Source organism: Puma concolor, chromosome E3, assembly GCF_028749965.1.
Source record: "Puma concolor isolate L17-30 chromosome E3, mPumCon1.1.hap2, whole genome shotgun sequence".
NCBI classification, from domain to species: Eukaryota; Metazoa; Chordata; class Mammalia; order Carnivora; family Felidae; genus Puma; species Puma concolor.
In genome coordinates, this window is record NC_141682.1 from 27,574,832 (window position 1) to 27,588,632 (window position 13,801).

Sequence of the window (13,801 nt, forward strand, 5' to 3'; positions counted from 1 at the left end):
AGAGAGGGATGTTAGTGAAGTCATAACTCTTCCCAGACCCAAAGTTTTCATGGAGAAACAGAAAAAAAACTGTTGAGACTTGCCTATGACTCAGCAAATTGACTTGCAAATTGACTCAGCAGTGGAAGAACCGTGATTCACCCATGACTTCTGACCCTGAGTCCAGCAGTCTTCACTTCAAGCAAAAAGGCTGTGTGTGCAGTGGTTAGACCCACCAGCTGTGGAGTTTGAACAAACAAGACCATGAAACTTACCTCTACTACTCCCTAGCTGTGTGACATTGCGAAAGTTGCTAGCCCTCTCTGTGACTCCCATTTTCTCAATCATCAAGCAGGGATAATAATATCCTCCTCATACGTTGTCCTGAGGGTTGAACGAGGTAAGATTAGGTCTGTCATGATTAGCCAGTTAAAAAAAAAATACATTGAAAAAATAGGAGCATGTTATTTCGTGGTCATTCACTTTTTTCAGTGGCCCCGGCTCTGCCCAAGTTGCTCCAGCTAACCTGATGGGGAGAGACTGGAAAGTATGATGCCATCTATTTTAAAGGTGGTGAAACTAAGGCTTTTTGTCCCAAAAGGGATTTGACTCGGTGCTTTTGGGAAGAGAACGGCTGTGAAAATTCCATAGCAACCAGAAGGCAGGCTCCCCAGAGGCAGAGCAGAGCTGTTGCCACCCCCCGGGGCACTCATTATATTCACGACACAATCTCATTCAGCCACCTCCGGAGAGGACAGGACCGTGTTTACACACACTCCAGGGATGTTTGCAATGTTGTGGCCGCTGAACCGCCGTAGCCCCCACGGCGGCGCTCAAAGGGCTGCAAGGCACTCACGCCTGCTCACTTGCGCCCTCTTGTGGGCAGTTCCGCAGTCCGTCCAAAGGGTGCGGTGACAGGAAACACAGCTAACCTACACTGAGTAATTCAGGCTAGGAGTCCGCCTGACACTTGACATCACGGATGACCTCACTTAATATCTCCATGAGGTGGCTTTACAAATATGGAGGCTGAAGGTGAGAGACTGATACAAAGAGAAGCAAACCTTGCCCAGAGTCACCCTGCTAGTAAGCATCAGAGCCAACATTCAAATCCAGACTTGCCTTGACTCCAAAGCTCACAGACTTTCCCCAACATTTGCATTACAGATTTGAAATAGAATCAAGCCTACCGACCTATTTGGGGATCAAACTTTGTCATGACTCCATTATTCCATTCCACGTCGTGGAATGGTAAATTATGAAAATATGCCCCTACCCCCTAGGAAAAAAAATCTCTCAATGGTCAGTCCCTGGGGAATAGGGTGGGACTGGAGACTGTCACACAAATGCACAGACATAACATACATGATTCCCAAGATAAACCATTCAACCAGTTTCTAAGTCACCCACCCATACATACACTAGAATCCCATTTATTTAACACTAGTATATCTATAAATTAGGATAAAGTGGTCAGAAGAATATAATCTTAAAGGTAGTTACTCCCAGGGAGGGAAACAAGCATATATTATACATACTTCTGTAAGGCTGAACAAGCATTGTTATTTTCATAAATTTAAAAACCACTTAAAATTGTTTTTAAAAGTATATTTTTTTAAAGTTTATTTATTTACTTATTTATTTAGTGGGAGAGAGAGAGTGAGCACATGCTCATGTGAGCAGAAATGGAACAGAGAAGCAGAGAGGGAGAGAGAAAATCCCAAGCAGCCTCCATGCTCAACTCAGAGCTTGATCCCACGAACCCGTGAGTTCACAGCCGGAACTGAAATCAAGAGACCAATGCTTAACTGACTCAGCCACCCAGGCACCCATATTTATTCATTTTGAGAGATGGAGGGGGAGGGGCAAGGGGGGAATCCCAAGCAAGCTCCGAGCTGTCAGTGCAGAGCCCAACAGGGGCTCCACCTCAGGAACCATGAGTTCATAACCTGAGCCGAAATCAAGAGTCAGACTCCCAGGGCACCTGGGTGGCTCAGCCAGTTAAGCGACCGACTTCCACTCAGGTCATGATCTCATGATTTGTTAAGATCGAGCCCCATGTCAGGCTCTGTGCTGATAGCTCAGAGCCTGGAGCCTGCTTTAGATTCTGTGTCTCCCTCTCTCTGCCTCTCCCCCATTCACACTCTGTCTCTCTCTCTCAATATCAAAATTTAAAAAAATAATAATAATAAAGAAATAAAAGAGAGCCAGATTCCCAACCAACTGAGCTACCCAGGTACTCCTAAAAAGTAGTATTAAACTGAAAAATCCCACAGGTGATTTTGAGGAGTGTCCTAGGTTAAGCTAGGTTAAGACTGAAAGATTATTGCCTTAAAATTTGTGACAGTGATATATAGTTAAAGAAAAGCAAACTGCTACCCTGTGGGCCAATAATACCAAAAGCTAACATTGATAAGAACCTACTGTATGCAGAGCATTGGTCTGGAATCCTTTCCATTTATTAATGCATTTCATTCCTTCCACAACCCCATGAGGTAGGTACTTGTGGTAGGCAGCCTGTAATATGGCAGTCAGGGACCCTCATGCCATGGTGTTCACACCCCTGTGTACTCTTCCCGCACTAAATAGTACTGACCTGTGTAACCAATAGGATAATGTGGAAATGATAGTATGTGACTTCCAGGACCAGGTCATAAAAGATACTAGTGCTTCTGCCTTTCACTCTCTTGAATCACTGGCTCTGGGAGAAGACAGCTGCCATGTTGTGAGGATGCTCAAGCTAGCTGCCCTGGTAGAGGCCCGAAGGATCATGAATGGCATTTAGCTTCATGCCTCTTTATCCTTCTTTAATCTCCTTTTCCTTGAATTTTAATTTGTCTCATCTTTTTTTTTTTTTTCCTCGTAAGACATTGGCATTGCTGAAACACCCTGGCCAGTTGCTTCTCAGGAGCATCCCACAATTTGCATTTGCCTCTTTCTTCCTGAATAGCTCCAGTTAACAGGTGAGGTTGTGTCAGAGGAAGAGGTTCATCCCACCGGTGTGGTTGACCTGATATCTTCTTTAATCAGGTGCTTACAAGTTTCTCTAATGCACAGACATTGTTTGTTTCTTGCTGATGATCACAAATCACTCTGGTATTTGACTTTTTTAATTGCAAAGATGTGATTGACCCAAATCTTGACCCTGAGAAAGGACCCTAAAGAAAAATTATAAATGTTAACAAAAGGAATATAATTTACAGATATAACTATAAGCAGAAAGAGTTGGGGGGGGGATCCCTAGAAAAAGAAAGATGATATATAACTTTTGTGGCACAGCAGAAGTCATTTTAGACCCCCAGCTATCTTCTGTGATCTACAGTTCACCAGCACTGCTTGCCCTGGCAACACTTCTTACAGAACTCTTCCTAAGGGGTGTAAGAACTAAGAAATACAAAAACCTCAGTAGTTAAAGATCTTAAGGGAACAAAAGGGAATGCAAAACCCAATGGTCTCTACCAAGCCAGAAAATAGCCTAAACATATCAGACACAATAAATCAATTGTAAAACTCCCAGCACTGTTCAAAAATAAAGATTGACCTACTGCAGGATTGAAACTGTGCCCCACAGGATTAATGAGGTTAAAACTGTCACCAGCAAGTCCCCTACTCATCCCCCTTCTTGACAGAAACATTAACCTTATCTTTTTTTTTTTTAATTTTTTAACATTATTTTTGAGAGAAAGAGAGAAACAGAGCGTGAGCAGGGGAGAAGACAGAGAAGGAGACACAGAATCAGAAGAGCTATCAGCACAAAGCCAGATGCAAGGCTCAAACCCATGAACCACGAGATAATGACCTGAGCTGAAGTCTGATGCTTAACTGACTGAGCCACCCAGGCACCCCAACCTTGTCTTTTAGAGGCAAACAAGAGCTCCCGCCAGCCTAGACCAGTTTGAGCTCAAACACTGACTCACACCTGCTGACAGCGAGCTCTATCTCATTCTAATGTTAAAATCTCCATCCAAGGGGCACCTGGATGGCTTCCTTGGTTGAGCATCTGACTCTTGATTTCAGTTCAGGTCATGATCTCAGGTTCATGAGTTCCAGCCCCATATCAGGCTCTGTGATGACAGCACAGAGCCTGCTTGAGATGCTCTGTCTGCCCCTCCCCTGCTCACGTGTTCTCTCTCTCTTTCAAAATAAATAAATAAACATGAAAAAAATTAAATCCCCACCCACGGAGGAATACAGGTTTATTAACACAACATGGGATACATGCATAGGCATGTTTTCAAAGTATGCCTGGGCAACCTTACGCCCAACTTTACATGCAGTGACAAGATTCCCTTTTCTGAATATTCATTATAACCCTAAAGAACAGCAACCCACTCACCTCCACTTGAAGAGTTACCACTTTGCAAGTTATTCCTCCTGATCTCCTTATTTGCTACAAATAAAGTTTCCCGTGTGACACAACTCCGCCTAGAGTGGTCTCTGCCTGTAACTCACCAAAGAGCAAACGTGTCACCAGCTAGACCCCAGGAACTGACCTTTACCGCCCACCTGCTTGTACTCACTAGCCTTTGTCTTACGTTTTTCCTTTAGCGCTTTTTTCCGGCTTTCCTCTTAACTCTGGCAAATGAAACCCAAAACTACCTCAGGGGTGGGATGGCGACTGCCCTGACCACACCCACAAGCCAGACCATTTGGCCCTGCGCAGATGGACTGTGGAGTCACCCCTAGAATGACCCAACATAACCTTTACCTCATTATACTACTAAAATCCCCTCCCCAGGAGGAGCACAAGCCTCATTTACATAACATACAACGTTGTCTAGGCACGTTTCCTTATTGCGCATGCGCAATTTTATGCCCGCCTCTCGTCCAATGACAGAGATCCCCTATCTAAATATTCATCCTAATCCTAAAGATATCCATTCACCCTCTCTCGGGGAGTCTGGGCTTTGGAAGCCATTCCCGTGACCTCACTTATTTGCTGCAAATAAAGTTTTCCTTGTGCCACAACCTACCTGGTGCAGTTTCTGTGACTGGTCGATGATCGCACTCACGTTGGTTTGGTTACATACCTGGAATGTTTGCAAGTCAAAGTGGTCCAAACTTGGCGCTTTAAAATTCCCAAATGCGAGAACTTAAGAAAACAGTTCCATCTGCAATTGCCCCTAAAAGAATAAAATGCCGAGGAATAAACTTAACCAAGGAAGTAAAATCTCCAAACCTAGCATCTCAAAATCCAAGCCAACATCCATCATCAGTGTCAGTGGGACAATCTGACATCATATGCCTCCTGGTGTAGTGACTGAAATATACAAAACAGTAACATTTCTCGAATAAACTTTGGGAGCAAACCCAGGGTCACCAGTCTTTTTTTTCCACATGACCAACACCGGGCAAAATTATATAAAAAGAAGAGAAAACGAGGGGCACCTGGGTCGGTCAGTCGGTTAAGGGGCACCTGGGTCGGTCAGTCCGTTAAGCGTCGGACTTCAACTCAGGTCATGATCTCACGGTTTGTGGGTTTGAGCTCCCCGTGGTGCTCCCTGTGCTGAGGGCTCAGCGCCTGGAGCCTGCTTCAGATTCTCTGTCTCCCTCTCTCTCTGCCCCTCCCCGACTCACAATCTGTCTCTCAAAAATGAATAAACATTAAAAACAATTAAAAGAAGAAGAAAGGGGCGCCTGGGTGGCTCAGTCGGTTGAGTGTCCGACTTCGGCTCAGGTCATGATCTCAGTTTGTGAGTTCAAGCCCCGCGTGGGGCTCTGCACTGACAGCTCCGAACCTGGAGCCTGCTTCTGATTCTGTGTCTCCCTCTCTCTCTGCCCCTCCCCCACACTTGCTCTGTCTCTCTCTGTCTCTGTCTCTCAAAAATAAATAAATGTAAAAAAATGTTTTAATAAAAAATAAATTTAAAAAAGAAGAAAAGACATTAGCATTTAGTAATATAAACCTTTAATAAAAAATGTTTAGTGCATTTAACAAACATTTATATAGCAATTATTCTGGACCAGGCACTGTTCTAAATGCCTTGGAGAACTGATCTCCTTATGTCATTCTGATGTGGAGAACAAAGGCAAAAGAAACGTAGATAAATTAAATTTCCTTATAACCTGCAGCCCCTTGACAAATACTGGAGATAGGCAGAATATGACATTCCTCCAGCAACTTCTGTCTTAAAGTCAGTGCTTTGCTAGAGGGGAAAACAATGTTAGCTAGGCCTCCAGGATCCTGTAAATCTTCTTTAACATAAGAGAACCCTTTTTGAAGCTTCCGTTGCCTTTACCTCCCTCAACTCCAAAGTATATAACCAGTCACTCCTCACAACCTCAGTGCAGCTCTTTCTGCCCACAGGTCCTGTCCCTGTGCTTTATTTAATAAAGCCACCTTTTTGCACCAAAAACATCTAAGAATTCTTTCTTGGCCTTTGGCTCTCAGACTCTACTTTAAGCCACATCAATTCCAACAATCTTAAGAGCTCGGCTGGGACTAGGGTTGGGGGAAGAAGAAGAGGGTGGAGGAGGGAGATACTCTCAGGTGCTAACCCTGCACTTGCAAAACGCTGGGTGTCTCTATAAATGTTGCCCCCAGGACCCCTGCCTGCCTTACAGCCCTGTGTTGGTGGTAGATGATGTTGATGGGGTTTTGAGGTGGTGGGGGTCCGGAGCTGCCCAAGAAAGAATTCTTTAGATGTCTTTGGTGCAAAAAAGGTAATTTTATTGGAGAAAAAAAAAAAGGGGGTGATTTTATTAAAACACGGGGACAGGACCCGTGGGCAGAAGAGCTTCCTGGGGGGTTGTGGAGAATGACTGGTTATATACTATGGAGTTGAGGAGATAAAGGCCGAAGGGAGGCCTCTAGAAGGACTTTCATATGCTAAAGAGGACTCTTAAGATACTTGAGGCCTTGCTATTGTCAAGCTAAGGTGGTTTTCCCTCTAGTAAGGCATTACCATTAGGACAGTAGGGGGTTCTGGAGGAATATTATACTTTGTATTTGCCTCAAGTATTTGTCAATGGGCTGCAGGTTATAAAGAAATTTCATTTTACCAGCCATTTCCTTCTTGTCTTTGTTTCCCACATCACTATGGAGGGGAGGGTGATGTTGGGGCTCCAGGAAACTGAGTCTATAGGTTCCTGGAGATTAGGCTATTGATAAGATTGCCGTTTTCTTGTAATTTACCAAGACATATGTAAACTGATGGAGACCCCTGTCCTGCCTGACTGTGATCTGAGTTAACCATTTGCTTCCTTTCCTTTCCTTGGTTCTTGGGTAGCCATGAGTGCCTAAGGAATGTCACACACATCCCACCTGGGGGAGAGGTGTTTGCAGGGTGTCAGCTTGCCTTATGCTCCCTCATCACTGCCATTAGAATCCTTTGATGAGATATCAGGAGCACCGAGAGGCTTAGCAACTGGCCTCAGACCACACAGCTATTGAGTGGCAGAGCCGCCTGTGGAACCCAGGCTGTCTGGCTCCACAGCCCATGCTCTCAGCCACCTCTCTCTGCAAATAGGACATTTTCACATGAAAAAGGATAACAACAGAATAAAACAGTCCTTCTGAGAAAGAAGGCTTTGCAACCTGACACACTCAGAGGCACAGGTGAACCTAGGCGTTTACAATAAAAATTTAATGTGGCAATTGTCCTATGCCCCACATCTTGGAGGTGTGTGCAAAACAAGCTGAGGGGATGATTTTTTTCTCCCCTGTCACCCAAGTGGACACGATCAGCTCTAACAGCTGTGTTTTAGGCTTGTGAGCAGACTTTGGGAATACTCTCGGCTTTTGTTGGGATTCAGCTCTTGAAGGGAGGGGATTAAAACTGAATCCTCCTGGGAGGAGGGGGATGGTCTGTGCTTTGTGGGAAGGCAAGGGAGTGGTTTAAGGCTGCAGTCCAAGTGGGGACTGAGAGTCAGGAAGGAAGCGATTTCCAGATGGGCCCTTGGTCCATCTCTGAGCCCCCTGGGAAGGGACAGGCCAGTGTGGAAGTGCATGGAGGCCTGACTGTAAACACTTAGGTCTTTAAAATAGCAGCTGAGCTCTCTCCAGCAGGGAGGGGTCCTTTGCTAAGAGCCCTTTCTTTGCTGACAGCCAAGAGCCTGGAAAACTCAAAACGGGCTGAGCCTCTCCTGACCTCAGAGGTGTTTGACCATTTCTGAATGACCTTGCAATTTGCCTTAAGATTAGTTTTCATGACTACAAATAAAGAAGTTTTGTGTTTAAACATCCTGGGACAATTCATACCAGGAAGAGAGAGTCCCCCTCCCACACCCCATTATTTTTCCCATTTTCACAGAAAATTTCATCAGGAGCTGACTCAGAGTTTGGATCCCCTTTTATAATCCTAAATGAACAAACCCAATTTATGCAATCAGCTGGAATCGTTGAGCGCCTCCTGTGTGCTAGACAACTGAGACAAGGGGAATCTGTCAGTGACCACTGACACACCAGGATCCCTGCCCTTGTGGGACTTTCATTTTAGTGAGGGAGACACACAATACACATAAAAGAGTCAAATGTGTATGTGTATTTGTTATGTTCGTGTTTTGAGAGAGAGTGTGTGAGCAGGGGAGGGGCAGAGAGAGAGAGAAAGAGACAGACAGACAGACAGAATCTAAGGCAGGCTCCAGGTTCTGAGCTGTCAGCACAGAGCCCAAAGCGGAGCTCGAACTCACAAACTGTGAGGTCATGACCTGAGCCAAAGCGAAGTGGGACCCTTAACCCACTGAGCCACCCACGTGCCCCCAGTCAAATGTATATTTCGTTAGAATGTGATGACTGCCAGGAAAAAAAAAATCATACAGAGTACAATGAGGGAGCATGGGGCAAGCTGAGGGCAAAGTACAGGCTAGCAGCAACCCCCCTCCTCCAAGGTGAGGTATGTGTGATATTCCTGACACTCTTGGCTGCCCAAGGACAAGGGAAAGGAAAGAAAGCAGATGGTTGCCTGATAGAGATCACAGTCATACAGGAGTCTCCTTCAGACAACTCAGTAAACTGCAAGAAAAAAGGCAAGCTTATCTATAGCCTAATCTCCAGAAACCTATAGACCCCATGTCCTGGAGCCCTAATATCACCTTCATCAAGATGTAAGGGGGTTTAAGTGCTTGCCATGGTGATGTGGGAAACAAAGGCAAATGAAAAATTAAATTCCCTTACTGCCTTACTCTGCCATCTTTTTTACCCCACTTACTCCACCATCAACCCAAAACCCCATGAGTAGGTTACAGTGTTATAGACAGTTTGTGGAATTTATGTGGTTTGAAGTGTTGGGGTTCAGAGCCTATGGCTAAGAAAGAATTCTTGAGACATCTTTGGTGCAAAAAGGTGGTTTTATTAAAGCACAGGGACAGGACCCATGGGCAGGAAAAGCTGCACTGGGGTTGTGAGGAGTGACTGATGATATACTTGGGAGTTGGGGGAGGTAAAAGCAACGGGAAGTTTCCAAAAGGACTTTTAGGGCACCTGGGCGGCTCTGTCGGTTAAGCATCTGACTCTTCACTTCGGCTCAGGCCACGATCTCACGGTTCATGGGATTGAGCTGCACATCGGGCTCTGTGGTGACAGAACAGAGCCTGCTTGGGATCCTCCCTCTCCTTCTCTCTCTGCCACTCCCCTGCTCTCTCACTCTCTCTCTCAAAATAAATAATCTTTAAAAAAATTTTTTTAATTAAAAAAGAAGGACTTTCATATGCTAAAGAAGACTCACAGGATCCTGGAGTTCTTGCTATTGTCAAGTTAAGGTTGTTTTTCCCTCTAGTGAGGCATTAACATTAAGGCAGGAGTTCCTGGAGGAGGAATGTCATATTCTGCCAGCCTGAAGTATCTCTGAACGGGGCTGCAGGTTATAAGGAAATTTAATATTACCTATATGTCTTTCTACCTTTGTTTCCCACCTCACCAGGAAAACCTACACGAAGAACATGGGTGATGAGGCCAAGAACTTATTCTTGATTGAAGTCAAGGGTCAGAGTGGTGAGGATAGGGGAACAGAAGGGGCAGTATTAAACACGTGGTCTGGAGGAAGACTGGTGAACAAGGGGCATGTGAATCTACTTAAATGAAGGAGAAGCAAGGGAGGGAGCCTCTTGGCTCTCTACAGGTGTTCCCTGAACATGGTATAACCCTACCTGCGCAAATAATGTGGGAAACCAAACAATATACTGACCCAAGCCTAAGAGGAAAAAAGGATAAAACCAAAGTATTTGTAAGAGGATAATAGTCATGAAACAGTAGACGTCTTCTAGAAGAAACATCTCAAAGGCTTCAGCTACAACAGCAGAGCGATACAGGGGTGTAGTAGTGATGACCCAACTACCCTGAGCAGCTTTGATTTTCTGAAATAGCGAATAACTCTTGACAGAATTAGAAGCTAGGAGACATGCACTCTCCTCAATGTATACAGTGGCTGTGTTCCTGAGAAACTCAGTACAGGTTCAAATCATACAAAAACACTGGGTATTTATTTGTAAGATGGGGTTTGGTTTTGGCTCTGATCATTAGAATGGGTTTTCATCTGCTTGCGTGTCTGCTTGGATCTTGGGCACTTTGTGTCCCAGGAAACAGGATGTTTATTGTGTGGGATGGAACCCATCAGCTCATTGCTAGGGAGTAACCTGGCTTTCACTTTTGAATTAAGTCAGTAGCATCCCCTGTCCAAGGTAACTGCTAAATTCCTCCCCACATTCCCAAAGTGCCCCCTGGCAGAGTATCACCTTAGGTTAAGAACCACTCCTCTAATCTGTTGATTTTGCAAATGTGAAATCCGGGGACTCTATGGGTAAAATTGTTTATGAACACACAGCCAAACTAGCAGGCATACATTATTACCTGTTGTAGCAATGATAAAAATTACATGTTCAGCATCTTTGTGTTTTTCTATTAAGAGTGTGACTCAGGGGCATCTGGGTGGCTCAGTCGGTTAAGCATCCGATTCAGCCCAGGTTATGATCTTGCGGTTCGTGAGTTCGAGCCTCACATTGGGCTCTGTGCTGACAACTCAGAGCCTGGACCCTGCTTCGGACTCTGTGTCTTCCTCTCTCTCTGCCCTCCCCCACTCACTCTCTGTCTCTCTCTCCTCCAAAAAAAAAAAAAAAAAAAAAAAAGTTTGACCCAAGAGGAAGCACAGGGATAAAGAATAGGTGTCCTACAATATGTTTAAAAATAATAACTTTCATTTATCGGTTATGAGTGCAATTTTGTAGAGAAGCTGGTGAATACAGAAAGGCAATAAGAAAAAAAAAAAAATGTCTACCGTCATCACCTAGAAAAACTACTGCTAAAATCTTGGTGTGACTGTTTCTGTCTCCTTCTGAAGCCCAGTAGCATCTTGCCCACTACCCTTCGGACAAATTCCCATTATCCCTTAAGAGAATCACACTGGGTTATCAAATAAAAACGAATCAGCCTACACCAAGTTAAAAAATGAGTTAAAAAACCAACCAAATGAGTAAAAAAGGCAAACAAACCAACAATAAACTCAAATTATCCACGAAAATTTAAAGTTGCAAAAACAGGGGCACTTGGGTGACTCAGTCGGTTAAGCGTCTGTCTGACTCTCCACTTCGACTTGGGTTGTGATCTCACTTCATGAGATGGAGCCCCGTTAACAGGCTCTACACTGACAGTGCAGAGCCTGCTTGGTCTCTCTCTCCCTCTCTCCCTGCCCCTCCCCTGCGTGCTTTCTCAAAATAGATTTTGAAAAATGCAAAGTAGCAAAGACCTTGGCTAATTCTTTTTTCGTAAATTAACTGAAACAATATGCTTTATTTGCATGCATCTATTGGTGTGTAAAATTCTCTCTCCTTTGTCCAATTTTGCAAACCTATAGTTATAAGTCTATAGCACAGCCAAGCTACTGTATAAACATGTACTTAGAGATTTACAATTTACAGAGCATTTCTGTTGTAGGCAACGTGTGGAATGACAATTGGTGGGGGCAGGAGGATGAAGTTTCCAAGGCAGTCAATGCACAGGGAGTCCTGTTTGAATTTTTTTTTTTTTTCCAACGTTTATTTATTTTTGGGACAGAGAGAGACAGAGCATGAACGGGGGAGGGGCAGAGAGAGAGGGAGACACAGAATCGGAAACAGGCTCAGGGAGTCCTGTTTGTACCAGGACAACCTACATGAAGAACTTGGGTGATACGGCCAGAAATTTACTCTTGATTTAAGTCAAGTACATCAGTTTCAGTGTAAGTATATCAGACGCTCCCTCCCAGGACTTGGGAATTATGACTCAGATCTCTATTCAGTCCTCACAGAGGTTATATAAACTTGGAGCTGAGACACCACCATCTTTTGCCATGGGAAGAGAGAAATGGACAAAATCAGGGGCAAGTGTGATATGCAGGTTCCAAGCATAAAGAAACAGCAAACGTGAATTCTGCAGGCAAGAACATGCTAGATGCATCCAAGGAGCAGAAAAGAGGCCAGCCACAGTGGCGATGGTAGGAGATGGGGTTGGAAGGGTCCTGCAAAAGCCTGGTCCCCACACAATAAGCAGGGTGCATATGTATTCTAAGTGGCAAGAGGAAACCATTGGAGGAGGGTTGTTTAAGCAGGAAGATGACAAGATCCAACTTTCTTTTTGGAAATTGGCTTTGACTGCTGTGTAGACAACGTTTGGATAAGTCAGGGAGACAGTCAGGAGGCAGTCCCTGCCTTGGGGGAGGCAGTGGTGCTCTGAGTGGTGACCCAGAGGAGGATGGTGGGAAGGAGGAAACGGGAGTCATTCCACTGTGCCTCTCTCTCTTTTTTTTTTTTTTTTTAATTTTTTTTTTTTTAGCGTTTATTTATTTTTGAGACAGAGAGAGACAGAGCATGAACGGGGGAGGGTCAGAGAGAGGGAGGCACAGAATCTGAAACAGGCTCCAGGCTCTGAGCGGTCAGCACAGAGCCCGACGCGGGGCTCGAACTCACGGACCGCGAGATCATGACCTAGGCGGAAGTCGGCCGCTCAACCAACTGAGCCACCCAGGCGCCCCATGTGCCTCTCTCTTAAGGAAAACATGGCTCTTTTCTCTATAAATGGGGTTTAGAGACGCCCATTGTCTTAGTATTGATGAAAGTTAAGTGAGGTAATGTATGACAAAAGGTTGATGCAAAGTAATTTTTCAATAAGCAGTAATTATTATCATTATTCCCCTAACAATAAAAGAGAATCCTCACCAAGCCTCCTACATTGTCTTGTAGAAAATAGACAAGACAAAGCGCTAAACTGAGAAAGAAGATGGGGTGCTGTGGCAAGACGTGTGCCTCCCCTTGAAAATGAAAGTGATGTTCTGTTCTGTTTTCTGTCCTACTTGCCATCCTTCTGTCTGAATTTGTCCAGCTAACAGCCTTCTTCCTCTTCTACTTCAAACAGGAGATTTCTGTGACTTTTTCCTGAAGAACTACCCCATTTCTATTCCTGTAAAATTAGTCCTTGGACACATGGGTGGCTCATTCTGTCAGCTGACTGACTCTTGATTTCGACTCAGGTTATGATCTCACTGCAGGGCTCTGCACTGTCAGCATGGAGCCTGCTTGGGATTCTCTCTCTCTCTCTCTCTCTCTCTCTCTCTCTCTCTCTCTCTCCCTCTCTTTCTGCATCTCCCTGCTCTCTCTCTCTCTCAAAATAAATAAAATTTTAAAAAAATTAGTTCTTTCCTGGGAGAAAGGAGTCTTCTTCAGCAAGGTGGGCTCATTCCCTTGCTTTGGAGAGGATCTCAGGCCCCGCCTAGTCCAGGATGCAAACCCAAGCCAGGGCTAGGTGCCAGGTGAGACCAGCAGGAAGGAGCTTTGCACCTGGAGTTCTGAGCCTCTTCTCCAAGGTCATCACGCACCTGTACCCCATTGGGTTCCAGCCACGCCCTTCCAGGCCAGG

The 13,801-nt window shown here is 44.8% G+C and overlaps 1 long non-coding RNA gene across 1 annotated transcript; it reads right to left on the reverse strand.

The window, feature by feature from the left end:
- Nucleotides 1–252: 252 nt before the first annotated feature.
- LOC147573083 (uncharacterized) lies at nt 253–5,096 on the reverse strand. The gene is made up of 3 exons (XR_015245616.1): nt 4,953–5,096; nt 2,576–3,137; nt 253–363 (listed from the first exon to the last, which is right to left on the reverse strand). It is a non-coding gene; the product is annotated as an uncharacterized LOC147573083 (long non-coding RNA).
- Nucleotides 5,097–13,801: the final 8,705 nt, after the last annotated feature.